Source organism: Mytilus edulis, chromosome 4 (genome assembly GCF_963676685.1).
Source record: "Mytilus edulis chromosome 4, xbMytEdul2.2, whole genome shotgun sequence".
In the NCBI taxonomy this organism is placed as follows: Eukaryota; Metazoa; Mollusca; class Bivalvia; order Mytilida; family Mytilidae; genus Mytilus; species Mytilus edulis.
The window spans coordinates 44,481,460-44,496,579 of record NC_092347.1 but is presented as its reverse complement, the minus strand read 5'-3'; the positions used below and the strand labels follow the sequence as shown (position 1 = coordinate 44,496,579).

Genomic DNA, 15,120 nt, shown 5'->3' with positions numbered 1-15,120 from the left:
CAATCGTCTAATTGCAATTACATTAATCATCTTCATTTTCAATAGTTTTCGGTCAATTGGAATATATACCGTTCATTAACAACGTGAATTCCTTCAGCCTTTATCGTTTTAATGCAAATACTCTTCACCTCTGTCACTTCATATCATTTGGCTCTTTTCTTATTCAACGTTTAGGATTCGAACGTCACTGATGAGTCTTTTGTAGACGAAATGTGCGTATAGCGTACAATATTTTAATCCTGGTATCTATGGTGACTTTATTTGATCCGAAATAATTGAGAGCACCAATTTTGTTTTACTCTCGATCGTGATCGTCTTAGCCTGAGTTTTCAGGTTTTTGGAAGTGTGTTTTCATGAACAATACCTGAGCTAACATGAAAAAAAAGTGCTAGTTATTTCTTTGAAAAATTTTGAAAATAAAGGTTTGAATACATGAAAATACTATGTTTTTCGTGACCACAGAGATAAATGGTCTCACCTAGAAATGGGAAATGCCTGCTGGTATTGATGCAGTCATTAATACCACTAATTCTTCGAACATGTCCGTTAATGTACCTGAAGATGTAACAATATCATGGTTTACGTAGGAGCGTAGTAATTACCTTTTTATTACAGTTATATACAGTATGATACAGTAAATGATCGCAGAAGATAAATTAATTCAATTTGTTTCGCCAGGTATATGAAACCTTGATTATTTCCAAGAATTGCGACGCAGCTGTCTTCCTTAAGTTTCTATATAAACAAAACGTTCTGGAATACATTGATTGATGTATCATACTACAATAAATGTAGGCAACACTAGTTTCTTTATTTTTGTTCTTGTAATGAGTTGAAAAACGAATGGTTTTGTTAGAAAACTACTAGTAACAATAAAACTTGCTAAACTCTCTGACTGCAAAACTTGTTTTTCTTGTATCAATTTACAATTGATGATCTCAAAGATGCAGTGGTTCACAAGTTCAATCTTCAAAGTCATTCACGTGTCAACTTGAACTGTTGTCATTATTTTATTCTGTTGGAATATTTGTGTACCTTTTTAGAACAACAAATAAATACCCAATGATGAAAATTTTATACCTTTCATAAGTATTTAATTTCAACTTAATTAAAAGTGAAGCGAAGATACGAAGGAGATATTCAAGGTTATAAATCGAACACAACCTTACAACGCCACTATTAAAACGACGAAAAGACAAACATACATATAAACATACAAACACCAAATAGAAAACTAAAGACTAGACAACACCAACCCAATAAAAAAGGGGGAATCTCAGGTGCTCCATAACGGCAAGCAGATCCTGATACACATGCTACATCTATCGTTTTGCTCACATAAGTACAAACTCGGAAATTCATAAATATGTGTTATGTTATTAAATTATTGTGTTGAGGAGAATGTATGTATCAACATTAAAAAAATCTTTGAAGCCCTAACACCATGGTGTATAAGATATAACTAAAAAAATAAATAATTATATCCTACAGCTTATATTTGTTTACATCTGAAGGATTTCATTTGATATATTCATATTACTTATTATCAATTTCGAACTTAACTTAATAGGGGGCATTAAATATAGATTATAACATGATATTTTCAATATTGACCCTGACAAAATGCGGGTCTGGGGTTATAAATTATAATTAGTTATCAAAGGTACCAGGATTATAATTTAATAAGTCAAACGCGCGTTTCGTCTACATAAGACTCATCAGTGACGCTCAGATCAAAACAGTTAACAACCCAAACAAGTACAAAGTTAAAGAGCATTTAGGACCCAAAATTCTAAAAAGTTGTGTCAAATACGGCTAAAGTAATCTACTCCTGGGATAAGAAAATCCTTATTTTTTCGAAAAATTTAAAGTTATGTAAACAGGAAATTTATAAAAAAAAATACCATATAATTGATATTCATGTCACCACCGAAGTGCTGACTACTGTGCTGGTGATACCCTGGGGGACGAAACGTCCACCGGCAGTGGCATCAACCCAGTGATGTAAATCGTTATCAAAGGTACCAGGATTATAATTTAATACGCCAGACGCGTGTTTCGTCCACATAAGACTCATCAGTGACGCTCAGATCAAAAGAGTTAAAAAGCCAAACAAGTACAAAGTTGAAGAGCAAGCCTAGTTCTTTTACATTTTTATTTTATATTAAACATCAAATTTGTCATAAAAGTCATGTACAAACCAGATTTTTCCATTATAGTAAGTATACTCTAGATGCATTGATCTGTAAATATGATTACTGTTAAAACATGTGTATACGTTGATGATATATATGTCTGTTGATCATGAGGTGTGGAAGAATATCAACGTGTTTTTTTTGGCAAACCACAAAAAAGGAAAGCTATTTTGATCAGCGGCATACATTTTGTACCTTTCCGTAAAGTACAAGTCAGTCTTTTGTATGTAATTTTTTGTTTCAACATTGTTATGTACAATTCATTTACATACAATATATTCTATCAAAGTAGTTCTTATTTTGATTACGATATTGTATCGCCTGCTGCTTCTACCAAAAACCAATAATTATTAACATGAAATGTAGATAGATAATATTACAAATCAAAGGTGTAATGTTTACAAATATATTATATCATAATTTTAGACGCAATTTTGTGTATATCTAACGATCTAAAGAGGCGAGTAATAAGACACTATATAAAAAAATGGAATCAAATGTCAAAATCAGCCTGAATGGGATTAAAAGCATGTGTTGAAGTTAGAGGGAACTATTTGCTTTCATTTTATAAAAAAAAAAAAGGTTTATTTTTAATAAAGATTTTAGACATTGAAATCTGTGGAATCTAGATTAAATTTAGGAATAATTGTAAAGAAGGATTATGGGATAGGTGTTTGAATGTCAATGTGTAAGACATCTGACAACAATTTCAAAAGTAAGTTGCATTTCTGCGTACAAATGTGTAGATTTCGGTTTCCGGTCGAAATATTTACAGTCATTGGTTATCTAAAGTGGTGATGTGATATCCTTATTATATTCAATTAGATGTAACTTTCTGTCATTATTGACATGTGATTACGTTACTATTTCGCTAGAAAAGAGTTCTGGATATTAGATCCGTTTAGGTTTTTTCGGTTGTTGCAAATGGATATTTTATCATATATTACGCTTTTTTTATGAAACAAAGTAACTTCGTTCAATCTAAAATTAACAGACTAACACCCAGTGAATCTGCCAATTCTTACGAACCTGCTGACATTAAACATGATATACTGTGGACTCATTTATTTTCGTGGGTACCAATTTTCGTTGATTTTGGAAAACTTGCATGTTCGTGAATTTTTAATTTCGTGGTTTTGATGCATTCACATACAAGCCTATAATAGCAAATTTGTCATTCGTGGAAAATTTTATTTCGTGGTTAACCTGTAACCACGAAATCCACGAAAATTGGTATCCAACGAAAATTAATGAATCCACAGTAATCATATTCATTTCCCCCCATAAATTATGGCGATATAACATTTTATCGAATTGTGTGTACTGCTCCATTTCTATATAAAGAATTTATCAATATCCATGAATGTAGGTATACATGTAGATGTACTTTTTACTTGTCGATATAATGTGTCATCTGGACCGATTATTCTGCTTGACTTGTTAATAAATTATTAACGCCTATGTACATTTATACGCATATTGTGAACTATAACTGATATTAAATCAGGACTTTATCCCTTTTAATTCTTACCTACATGGGAACAGGTGATTTCATACAACAGGTTAAGGTTGAATATCAGCTACGTCATGTTAAAATTGGGAACGAGATCTTCTTTGAACAGGTAGAGGCTAAATATCTGTTACATCATGTTGAATGTTGCATGCTTCTCAACCGTTTTCTTTTGTTTACGCGAGTCTGTAATGCTCTTGGTATTACATTTTAAAGTACAATGTCTTTGACGTTCAAGACTTAATGTTCATTAACGACATTCTGTGTAAAATCCATTATGTCCCGATTAAGTATAATGAGTTTAATTTTCGCCTTAAACATTTTCATGAAAATATGTTTGAAACGTTATTCAAGTTAGTTAGGATTTATTTGATAATAATAAAATAACAACCATCAACATTTCTGTATAATCAATGAATATGTTACTTAGGTTTTTGATTAGGTTTGAGTTCTTAAAAGTATTTTGGCTTCAAGCTTCACTGAAGAGACATCAATTTCCAAGAGCGCATCTGGTTCAATAAATTTATTACCGTTTATTGTAATATTACTTTATACATATCTTGTCTGGTAACCATGGTTTAAAAAAATGCAAACGAAACACAAGTGCCTATACAAACGTAATAACTGTGTATAATTTACATTTGTGAAGTTGGTCTGGTTAGAGTATTATATTCTGATTCCGGGTGGAATGAATTTGAAAAGACATTACAGTGTTATTTTCTACAGTGAATGAAGACTGCTGAAACTGTCACTATGTCAGCGAGAGATTGAGAATTACAAGATAGTCATATTTATTGCAAATAAACTGGTGTGTTTTGTTTATGAAGTGTCGATAATGGCCTTTGGTTTTCTGTTCTACACATTGAAAAGGGATTCAAACTTATACAGCATAGACAAATATTAGTTTCTTTTTAAGTCATAATAGTTATCAAAGGCACCAGGATTATAATTTAATACGTCAGACGCGCGTTTCGTCTACATAAGACTCATCAATGACGCTAAGATAAAAAAAAGTTATAAAGCCAAACAAGTACAAAGTTGAAGAGCAAAAATTCATATTAATTACATAGTGTGCTAGTGACATAATACGATATATATGGGTTCAGTTAATTCCATATGGGGAGAGAGCGAAGTCCGAATCCCCATATGAAATTGACTGACCCCATATATACCATATGGAATTGACTGACCCCAAGTATATCGTATTCCCATATGGAATTTACCGACATCATATATATTGTATTAGGTCACTATCACATTTTATCAAAATCTGTAATATCGTTAAACTAGTTCGCCCTTCCATCTAAATCTCCGCACCGAAGGTACGTGTAGCAATAACTGAAAACAACAGGGATCCAGTTCACAATACCGTCAGTTTCAAAAACCTACTTCCATTGGTCTATACAAAAGCAAATCTCAACTGATGATGATGGTAGTTTTTAACGACCTTGACTGGCTATACAGCCTTTGCATGGTCGGTCAAAAATGCCACCAACATAAATAACGATTTTTTTTAGCTTCTAATGTGTTTTATGAATGTATTTCAATCTTTCATTATCAATTTCTTCGTCAATCGAAACCTTTTAGATTTTTCTTCGACACCTGGTTGTTTTTATCAAGGGCCATAACATCACTATTAACCGTGAATTGTAATAAGCCCCGCCTACTAACCCAATATGGAACCCTACTAACTTTATATTGAATATACACGTTATCTTCGCGGTTGCTTGTTACCAATCATATTCCTAGAAATGTAAAGGAGGTAAGATAAGGTATCATACACGTCTAGACCAAATATAAGATTTAATCCTGGTACATGTATATGTGATGCGTTAATTTACAACCACTGGGTCGATGCCACTACTGGTGGAGTTTTAATTCCCCGAGGGTATCACTAAGCCCAGTAGTAAGTACTTCTGTGTTGACTTGAGTTACCATTGATATGTTCATAATTATGAATTAACTACTAACAAAACTTTGACTATTTGAATTACTTGGGCTTTTCTACCTCAGGAATTGATTACCTTAGCTGTATTTGTCAAAACTTTTAGGAATTTTTGGTTCTCAATACTCTTCAACTTCGTACTTTCGTTGGCCTATTCAACAATTTTTTATTCGAGCGTCACTGGTGAGTCATTATGTTATTGTTCTATTATATGTCATTATGTTATAGTTCTATTATAAATTTGAAAATACTTTGAACGACAAACGACTAAATTATTTGAATCGCGTAGTGGTATTAACCATTTGTCGACTTAAAGTATGATGTGACTCTTGTATTAATTAACAAACAATTGCATTCGATTATGAAGTAATATGATAATAAGTTGAATTATACCCATCTTGACGATTAGAGAGAAAGGTTTGATTATACTTAATAATATTAAAAGAAACAATTGTAATGCACTAGACGCGATATTACACAATACGTGCCTCTTCGGCAATGTTCGAGGCAAATCTAATTGTAAATCCAAAACTTATCTTAAAAGTTGAAGGGGACAAAATGTAGGGCCAATTGAAATCCGGACAAGAAACCAGAGGTTTGCAATTAGTCAACAAAAAATGAAAATATCTTGACATTGTTAGTACCCTGATTGTCTTTGGAAAGGTAGAAGATAAGACTTGACTGACAGATTTGCAATCTTACTTTTTTTTTTATATCTTTACTTAATTAGTAAATTACATATTATAATCAAAACATCTCATTTAAATAAATAATGCAAGTATATAGGTGTCATACCACCAACTAAAAGTACCTATCTGTTCAACCAAATTTTACAATTTTCACAGATTTCTAAATATTTTACCTTAAGTTTAACTTCATAGAAACCAGTTATATCATGAATCGTACATGTATCAGCTTTCTACATACCAATTTTCAACAGATGTTTAAAATCATATAAAAAAGGAAAGGTCTTCCGAATAGAGGTACTACTAAAAATAACCCCTGGTTTTCTGGAAATCTTAAATTAGTATACTATGGAGTGCATTAATCCTCAATTTTGAATGCAAACTCATAAACAAGTAAATTTTAGCTCAAAATGGTCTTAATATATTTCTCTTTCACCAAAAGTTTCATTTCTGTCAATTTGTTGGTTAGTTTAAGTAAACAATGACATCAAATGCACTATTTTTTGTCGGAGTAGGCCTACTTTCATATACGTTCTAAATTTGATGGAGTAAATGGTGGTATGACACCTAAAGAAGTTATTGAGCGGCTTGTATTTGTGTCATGAGGAACCACCGTTATGCTACTTTACTACAGTGAACATTTGATACCGATTACCGATTTCGTCCCTCTTTTATGGTTTCGGAATGTTATAATACGTATATTGACAGAAAATAGCGTGCATGAATAGAATCAGTTAGGGTAACCAAGCTTTATTATATCACACTTCTAAACAAACTATAAAATTTTACTTTGTAGTTGTGTTCAGCAGTCTTAACTATTATGAAGAGATGCACTTATTAAAAAAAATTGCATTAAAATCTTTATTGCACACATTAGCGCTTACAGGTACAGTATCTAGTTTCACCATGGATTGTCAATGGCTATACTAGCAGAAGAAAACTTTTGAGATGAAGACGACTATAACAAATTAAATTGATATGCAATCGATGACCGCTTTTCTAAACCAATTTCTTTTCAATACCTTTCTGTGTAACTCGGACTCAAAAATGTATGCATGTAAAAATTATACTACCTTCGAAGCAATGAATACCGGGTCTCTATCTAATACCTCAATGAACTAACTGATTTTTTTTCAATACTGTACTTTATTTAATGAACCCGTTCATTACCATACATGACAATTTGGCCAATCAGTACATAAAAAACAGCGATGTTCCTATATTACAACAGTATTTCTAAATTTGTCTATTGTGTTGACGACGTTTAATTTACAATTCGTTTGAAACATGTATAGTAAATAATGTAGTATAAATCTTAGAAAAGCTTTGAAAATAAGAGGGTCATTTTAAAAGTTAAATTGTAATTTTCAATATCATTGCGACTTCATTAACATGTCGAGTTTCATTAGTTTTATTTGATTAAAAAAAAATATCGTTTGATACATAATGTTTGGTACGATTACATACTTCGCAAATGGAAGACAATATACTGTATTGTGGACTTATAATAATTTTTATATTTATATTTAGAATTCAAGGGACAAAAAGTGACCTTATCATTCATTCTGATTTGATTTTTTTTCATCTCAAGGTTGGGCATCTTTTCGTTAAAGAATTACTTCAATTTTTTTTTATCTGTGTTCACTTTTAAGTCAGGAAATGTCTAGAGCTAATGTATATCAAACGTCGACAAAAGCCCTGTTGCTTTGAGTGGCAGTTGATTAAATATAAAGACAATGTTATAACCCTTAATGTAATTCTAGATACGAAGCACTGCTGACAGTTAAATTATCTGCAACAATGCAATTACGTATAAACTAGTTATTGCAACTGGCAGATCAAATCGTTTCTACTTATCAAATTATGTGTTTCAATCTCATGATTACAAACGCGTCATTCAAACAGAATTCAATTCAGAATCAATGCAGTGCTTGTCATAGACATTTTAGTATCTAACTAGGACATATATTGGCCAAAGTAACGAAGCATATGAGAAAAGAAAAAAAATTCCAACTATACAGTTTTGAGCGATCATGCGTACTTCATGTACTCATATTTGTAACAGGGGAAGGGGAAAGCTGAGATCTTAATATTTAACCCAATCATTTTCCTATGTGCTTGTCCGAAGTCAGGAACCTTATCACAGGTTGTCTGTTTTTATCTAAATACTGTATCTGCTGAAAGAAGATGTTATTTATATATGTATGATGAATGATGCAAGATCTTTATTAGTGTCTGATTAATCATTTTTAAATTTTAAAAACGTATACCGATTTAGAGTTTGGCACAATGTAATGATGCCTGTCTACTATTGACAACTGAACGTTGACCTCTAGATGACCTTTGGTTATTTGAGTCTATGGATTGCTGTCTTATTAACTCGTTCTCACTTCTCAATCTTTTTCAAAAATGATTACTAGTAATTAGGAACTTCATTTTATTTTATAGTTGTTTATCTCCATGAGTTGTCGTGAACATGTAGAAGTCTTTAATTAAATACAGGAAAATAAGACAACTTTTTTGTTAAAGCAGGAAAGTTAATATTTATATGTCGTTAATAATTAAATTTGTACAAATCTGTCGGAGAAACATGTGGAAAATGTTGAATAAGAAGGAAACGTAGAGAAATAATTAGTATGGTATCTTTTAATCTCCAAATCAATACAGTAAATCAAGTTCGCTCTGCCAACAAAAATCTGAAATAAAGTAACAAATTTCAAAATAAAATCAGAGTTGATAGTGTTGTAGATTGCAAGCAACTCTGTCATTTAAATTCAAACAGCAAATGAGTAATGATTTGTAAATTATGGATTTTGTAGGTAGATCCTAAATGGAATGATAGTCCACGTTCGTGCATCATGGATCTAGAGACTTTAGGATTTAAGATGAACCATTAAACATGTATGGAGATACCATGTATGATTAACAACTGTAATTAAAACTATGGTAAGACGAAAAGTTTTTATTTACATTTAATATATATGGAAGCGTGGGAAACAAATATACAAAAGGTAAAAGCATATTACAAATAAAAAGTAAGTTCTACCCGAACTTATTTTTAATATTTCAAGTATAATTAATAGAAGATATATTGCATACTTTTCTATGATAGTTGTAGTCCATTCGTTTGATGTATTTGAACTTTTGATTTTGCCATTTGATTATGGACTTTCCGTTTAGAATTTTCCTCGTGGCTCAGTATTTTTGTGATTTTACTTTTTATTATGTCAAATTTAATTTCAAAATACTTTAATATTTTACTTCTTGGACGCTATATAATTTGTATTTCTACAACCAATAACAAAATGCATATATGTGTCGTGTATCCCTTGTGAATGAACACACTTTTGTTAATTGATAATTATGCGTCTGTGTTTAAGGCAAAACGGCAAAAATCATTTGAAAACTTATATGAAATACACAAATAAATGATTTTTAAAGTTCTCATAAAATATATGATAATTTTTAACGAAAACAAAATTCATCAAAGTTCATATTTTGTAAATATTCACGAAGTCAATTGACAATCATTGGCCTATCGTTTTGGTCAATTACACGACATATGGATAAATTTATATTGAATAGACAAATAAAAGTAACATAAGTACAATTGTAAATGTAAATAATTATACAAAAGGCTGTTGTGGGGTCGCATTTTGTCATGAAAACATATCTGCCGACTACCGTAAAAGAATGTAACGACGCAAAACATACAATAGAAACATTACTTAAATAACGATTCATTAGTTATGCTCATGATCAATCACTTTGGGGATGCAAAAGGAGGTTGCTAATGGAAAACTAGTAGTATTCAATTTTCTACTTTTATAATTTTCTGATGTTATACACCGATATATTTAAAACTTACTTTTTTTGTAGCTACCGGTAGTATAGTGTGTGTACATACCATATTGTTTTTCTATGTAGACATATTTATTTGTTTTATCGTGATTATATTATAACACAATGTAGACGGCTGTACCCCAATTTTTGACATTTTTACCAATTATGTCTGTTTGTTCTAGTCAAACATTTTTTGCAAATATATATGGAATTCTATGCAACTGTCATACAAGTAAGAGGTTTATCTACCCTTTAAACCCTGGTTTAATCCCCAACTTTCCTCTTTAGGTAATTCCTCTATCATTTCAGGAATATGACAATTGTTTTCAATTCGTTTGATGTATTTGAGATTTTTTATTTTGCTATTTGATAATGGACTTTCCGTTGATTTTTCCTTGGAGTTCTACACAGAGGGGTACCTACCCGGATTAAAGCGGGGACAGTTGTTCCTTCACTGAAAATTAACGTTTACTGTCTTAGAAGTATCCTTCCGAGTAACAAACAACTACAACTCTTTTAACGTGTTGTTGAAGTTGTCGATTACCTTTCTGGGAGTCTGGATCTATCCTTTTTAACATTTTGGATTCGAGCGTCACTGATGAGTCTTTTGTAGATGAAATTAGCAAAATTAAATCCTGGTATCTATGATGAGTTTATTTACAACCACTTGGCGGGTGCCACTGCTGGTGGAGTGTAAATTCCCCGAGGGTATCATCAACCCAGTAGTTACCGTTTGATTACTAATGGTGGACGGGAGAATTACAGAGAGCACAATACTTAACAGTATTTATATATTAACTGTTTTATCCAATGGTTGAATTAGATTAAACTATATGTAGACTTAAACTATATTCACTTAAATTTCTTAAGCAATATCAAGAAAAAAATCAATTATATGGTCATTATTTATAAATTTCCTGTTTACAAAATTTAGAATTTTTAGAAATACTAAGGATTTTTTTTTATCCCAGGCATAGATTACCTTAGCCGTATTTGGCGTAACTTTTTGGAATTTTGGTTCTGCAATGCTCTTTAACTTTGTACTTGCTTGGCTTTATAACTCTTTTGATCTGAGCTTCACTGATGAGTCTTATGTAGACGAAACGTGCGTCTGCCGTATTAAATTATAAGCCTGATACCTTTGATAACTAATTAGATAACGGATTAAGTGTTTATTTGTAGATCCAGTTTTGTAGAAAAATTCCAGTTTCATACTTTTAATATGTCGAATAGATAAAACTCGTCGTAGGCAACACTTGTACTTGAATCCTAACCTTTGGTGATCACCTTTATACAACGCTTTTTCAGGTGTTTAGAAAAAAAAAAACAATTGGGTTAAATTTTCTCCCACAGTAAAATAAATTATCGAAGGTGCCAGGCTTATTTTGTACACCTGACGTAACAGTATTCATAATACTCATAAAAGATTCACGGATAAAAACAGATGGGAAGTCAACTCAAATCAATAATGAAGATAAAAATAATCGAAAACAAAACTGAAATAACAAACGTTGTACCTAGCTAGGAGTAGCAAACCTTTATTTCAAAAGATCTGTGATTTGAACCGTATGCATTATGACGTACGTTTATATTTGGTATCTTTTGTTGACCTATTTGACTACGATGATTCACGCAAACCTGAAAGATTAATTGATTGATTGATGTTTACTTAACGTCCATTTGCAAATATTGTATGCATATTCAGCAAACAAATAAACAACTAAAACATTAAGACGATATGTAGGTTTTTTGCAAGGTGGCAGAATAAAAGTCAATTAGAACAATTGGAACAATTAGGAATAGGAAGACAGTACAGTCTTCAGAGTCCCGATGGAAGGATGAAATCGATAGAATGGAACTGTTAACTTTTTACTTATTTTATTATTTTATTTAATGAATATATATATATATATAGATTATTTTACTTTTTTACTTTTATATGTAGTTTATTGGATATGTTTTCCTATTGTTTTATTTGTGAAATGTATTTTTTGTATGTTTACTTTCATATGATTTGTAACAAATTTATTGTTAAGAGTTTACATGACAATTATCATTTAAATTTGAAATTGAAATAATTAGGAAATGTTGATTAGAGGCATCAATCTTCCTTACACCATGTCATCTGCATTTCGTTTTCTTGTCAGATATTTGTGAGAGTTGTTGTAATGATTCCTTAACTTATGGAGAGTGTACCTTTCACCCTAAAGTGACCATCGCATTACGATCAGACGTGGCTACGCCCTTCCTTTTTTTACTTTCCGGATGGTGAAAATTCAGGGACAACCATATACATTCGATTTTAAAAACGAAATACCGAAGACATATGCACAAGGAAGAAAACGTCTTTTAGTTAGCAAGTTATAAATAATCCTCTTTTCTCGATATCTAAATTTTGCATTGTAACAAAACTTGCATGATGAAATCCTAATATTTGACTATCTTGAGTGGAGAAATATTGAAACAGTGCCGTAATCTTTATAATAATGTTCCATCTCATCTATCAAAGGCTAACTTGATTGGTTATGGTATTTTTTTCTTAAATAGAGACATCAAAGCATTTTTTTCTTCAATAAATTTCGTATTAACAATACTCTAGTGGTTATGAAATTTAGATTAATTTTAGTTTAAATTGTGGATCGTGTGTCAATGCATCAACTCATCAATTACGTGTCAGTAACATTGACAAGTTCGAATTGTTAACAGTCTATATGCTATTTTTAGATACTTGGAACACAATTCAAGTTTCTTAGTTACGATAAAGCATGTTTACGAAACTTTTGTCGGTACAATGTCAAGTCTGGAAAAATATACATATATAGAGATGATGAATTGCAAAGTCAAAAGAAGTAGAAATGCAATTCATCAAAGTTACTGACTAGAAGATAGATGCCTCTTTGAACATATCTGACTAGTTCAATCTCTTTTAGGAATACATTGTTATTGAATCCATACTAAAAGTGACAGGAACTGATAAATAAGGACTCAGATAAAAGTTGTTATGCAAATTATTCCAAAGATTACGCAAGAGTTAATTTAAATTTTTATTCGGAATTCCCGAATTAATGGAATATAGTACTGTAATGTAACTTTTAATGCATAATTCGTTCATTAAAATTCCTAGTTATGTCCGAATTAATCCATTTACCAATTTTAATTGCAAATTAAAATAACCCCAACGCCTTTCTTTAAATTGATCATTATTCAACTAAAGCTACTGATCAATGTATGAGGCAAAACGTTATTTAATCCAACTTTATATAAAAGTACAAATTTTGAGAGAAAACAAAAGAATGAAAATATCGAAAATTATGATATCAATAAAAAAAAAGATTTCTGCTTTTGACTTTCATTTCATCTTGATGTTCCTGTCTGTTTAATTTATAAGATGTAATGCTCTTGTTTCTTGGATGGACAAGGTAAATGAAATTAAACAACAAACACATGATTGATTAATCGGGTGTTTAACGCTAACGCTAACGCTGACCAAGCGGTCAGTTGGTTTTAATGGAGGAGGACGGACTGTCCTGAAAGAACCACCAAAGTAAAACTGACAATCATAGTCAATTAAGATTGGAGTCGAACGCCCCTACATGTACCACGATAATTTAATCGCCGCTAAAGACGTATTTACAAAAACAAATTTGTGACGGATTACCTCGTTGTAGTGAGAAAGAATAAAAAGCAAGTGTGTGTGTGCTCATAGGTAACAATGCATCTCTCACCTTATAACTTTTCTATGCTTTTGAGAGAAACGCGAAATCTTGATCAATCTTTTAATTTAGCATATCTCAAATAGTTTATTTTTATTTTTCTGTGACCTCAATTTTATGGTGAACTATTTTAAAACTAAACTTTAATCCGATCCGGGACATACGAACATACGAACGAACGCATAGACCTATACTCGTTTCGGGGTTTAAGACAATTTTCTTTGAAAAGAGTTGAATTGAGTTATTTTTAATTATAATTTTAAACATTCGGCAAACATTTCGCAGAACCATTACTTGTTTATTACGAAACTGTGACTAACTCGTCTGCAGTTATTTGTTGTACCTCTGCTTAACTCTTTTTCTTTTCGTGCTTTGTGTCTATCAGATGAGTCAAGATTTTATCAACTGATTTTAACCGTTTGGTTGGACTGTTACAAAACTGTCCAAGGTTAGGTTCTCGTCCGACAGTGAAACCCGTGCTGAATGAGAAGAGTCATTTTTGATTAATGGAAGGAAAACACGCAGCCGTGTTCGGTTATACCCTATCCGATTCTCGTTCCCTCCTTTTATCCCTGTTAAATCCTACAATATGCATATAATACTTGAAACAAAACAACAAGCAACTGCAATCCACTCAATGACACTAACTGTTTGTATATTTGCACTAGAAGTCATCGAAGTATATATAATATTGCACTATTTTGTTTGCAATAGCTCCAGTTTGAGTGACCCAAACATGTATAAATCTAAGACAAATGAAAGTCATATCCTTTTATATGTTTTTAACAAAGGACCTTAAAGCTTCATTTTTAAAAATATGTGTTCATTAGTATTGATATATAGCATTCATATCCGACCAGATTTTAAATCAGTTGGGTTTCAAATAAGAATTTAAATTTGAGTATTCAAAAATATTCAAAATTAACATTTACGGTTTCATAAAAATGTGACCTATTAAGATTCTAGAATTTAAGTTGTTTTATCAGATAAGATTGTTTTTTCTTTCTCTCTTAACGCACTAATTCTCCATTTTCAGTCAGATTTAGTATTGCCATGGCAATATCCGAATGAGATTCAGTCTCACTTTTACGCATCATTGTACCACGTGTTAGATTGTGGTTTGTCTTTACGTCGTCTGACCTTTCTATTACCGAACGTGACTTATTCCCGATTGTGACTGTTTTGCTGAGTTTGTATTCGCATTGCTATAAGACATTTCACGGTAATT

General features: G+C 31.4%; 1 protein-coding gene across 5 annotated transcripts in view; it reads left to right on the top strand.

Annotated features, from left to right (window-relative positions):
- Positions 1-15,120, top strand: part of LOC139519750 (small conductance calcium-activated potassium channel protein 2-like) — a 174,721-nt gene that overhangs the window by 61,946 nt on the left and 97,655 nt on the right. For all 5 annotated transcript variants that reach the window (XM_071312003.1, XM_071312004.1, XM_071312001.1 and 2 more), the window contains one exon: positions 9,156-9,282. The gene's annotated coding sequence lies outside the window, so the exon portion shown is untranslated. The remainder of the gene's footprint in view (positions 1-9,155; positions 9,283-15,120) is intronic.